Source organism: Belonocnema kinseyi, chromosome 2 (assembly GCF_010883055.1).
Source record: "Belonocnema kinseyi isolate 2016_QV_RU_SX_M_011 chromosome 2, B_treatae_v1, whole genome shotgun sequence".
NCBI lineage: Eukaryota > Metazoa > Arthropoda > Insecta > Hymenoptera > Cynipidae > Belonocnema > Belonocnema kinseyi.
The window spans coordinates 37,928,702-37,931,275 of NC_046658.1; positions in this window are offsets into that span (position 1 = coordinate 37,928,702).

Here is a 2,574-nt window from a genome sequence, read left to right on the forward strand (position 1 = left end):
AAAAATTACCCCGAGTGACCTTCAATTATAATTTTATAAACGTGAAAAAACCACATTTCAATTATTTCTATGAAAAAAACAATCCCTAAGTAACAGAACGAATTCGGAAACAATAAGACTTAATTTATTCAGGAACAAGCTTTTTAAACAAAAATTACCTTGAGTGAAGCTTTAATATATATTTGCTAATTTTTACAAAAATCGGGCGTTATTTTATTACAAAAAAAAATAATTAGGGGGGGGGGGGTGACAAATGATAAAGAAATAAATCAAACTTAAAGTTGTACGATTTTAATTTGTAACTAAATAATTTGAGAGGTTTCAATCTAAAATTATCGAACACTTTCAATTTAAAAATTCAGATGAAATATTTAAATAGCTTTAAATTTGAAATTATTCAATATACTGTGAAGACTACAAATTTAAAATGTCTCAACTATTAAGGGTTTAAATATTTTTGAAATTGCTGTTCTGGAGACTAAATAGCACTTATTCTTTTATTAAGAAATCACAACCAAAATAGTTAAAGCAAGTTTTTAAAAGAGTTTTAAAAACCTTAAAAAAGATCAGAGGTTTTAATAGTTCAATATATGTGATAGAACCTCTTTAAATTTGAAATTAGTCTATTCTTTTTCATGTTTGAGCTGCAACTATTCCATTTTTGAAGTTATAAATTACAATTGTGAAAAACAAATAAAATGTTTTCATTCATTTATATTTAAAACAAAAAACCTTTGCATAATTCAATCTAAATGCAGCTGCAAACATTTAATTTGAAATGCGTTAAATTCAAGGTATATTTTAAAAAGAAAACTGAAAGCAAAGGATCGACTTCCAAAGGGATCGAAAGAAAGTGACTCGCTGGATTGCAAATGAACATGGAAAATGGTGTATTTTCGCATTTTTAATGTATTAAAAAAATTTCAGCACAAATATAATTTTCTAAAATTTACAAGTCTATAGAAGGGTTTGCGATTGAGCGACTCGAAACCAGTTACAAATCTCACAGCATGCCTCATCAAAATGAATTACATCATATAAACAGGCAACTGTGAATCAAACATTAGGAAAAAATGATATAGCGGTCACTTGAACCTCTACTTTCTGGAACTTTTATATCCAATTTTAATCTAATTGAAATTAAAAAATACAAAAATTAATATAGGTTATAGAAATCCAGGATTATATATTGCTTTTTCGCTAGCTAATTGAATTCAGAGCATGTGAAAGAACGAAAAAGAATAGAGGTGGAGGAGGAGGAGGAGGAGAAAAATTCAGTAATGATGTAGTGAAGACAAGTAGGTACTAAAAATATTAGATTCAATGATTATATCATCTGAATTTTATGCTGTTGACATTTGAACGTGCAAATAGAAGAAGCGCAACGTCTTTAAAATTTAAAATTTTAAAATTTAAAAAAAACTTAAAGAAACTGTAGGTAACACCTTGTTTGCGCGTACTAAGTGTATCTCCATTCTTTGTACTGCACTCTGCGATGAGCTTCATGAATCCAGTTACATAGATAAGGATTTCTTATTAATAGAATCGTGAACATACTTTTGTCTCAACTATGTCAACTTAGTAAACGAAAATTTAGTTTAATTAACGAGAGATCTTTGGTTGACAGAGATTATCATAGAGAGCATCACAATCAGATTTGCTGCTTTTGTTATAGTTGTAACCACACTTTTTCTCCTGTTTAATCTTGAACTATACTAAAATCAAGTTAAATAAGTTCTTAAATTACATGTAGAAGAATCAGAAAATAATATAGGAGGGTTGAGAAGGATATGATAATGATTTAGAGTAGGTAAATAGGTTCAGAAAATATTAGATGGAATGATAACTTATACTAAATCTTCGGCTTTATACGCTGATTTCCTAAGCTACAATGAATTCAGGTGAAGGAATCAATAAATACACATAAATTTTGAAAACTAAATTTCTTTAACTTATTTCGTTACCATAAACGTATAAAAATTATGTATAGAATTTTTGAACTTATTGTTTACTTGTACAGTGTTGGTTTCGTTTCATCAATGTTAAAAAATATTGATGACAAGGAATCTTGAATAAATAATCTCAAAATGTTAATTACATTTAACTAGTTTCTAAACTAAAATAATTATTCAATAATACCAGCCTCCCGCATTTCATTAACAATTGGAATAATTTCGTGTACATTATTTACGTTTCCAGCTAGTTGATCTAGTAAAAGACAGTGCAATCGAGCTACAAACTTATTGGGATGTTCCCAGGCACCTAACATTTTAGATTTTGCTTTTATTTTATATTCTAAAGAAAAGTCACTTTCAGCATCATCTTCCTCCTCGTCATCATCTTTCTCCTCATCATAGACATTATCATGCTCATTGATATCCTCATCAGCAGCATCATTTTTTATTACGTATGAAGGACTGTCATATTGGCCAAATTCTTCTTCTGGCTCTACTTTTTGCTTCTTCACAAGCGGTTCCACTTCATCTTTAGACTTATGAGTAATGCATGATATGTTCCTCAGTGGAGAGAATTGTGGTTTCCATGCTTTCTGAATAGCTTGTTTTTGGTCCAGTT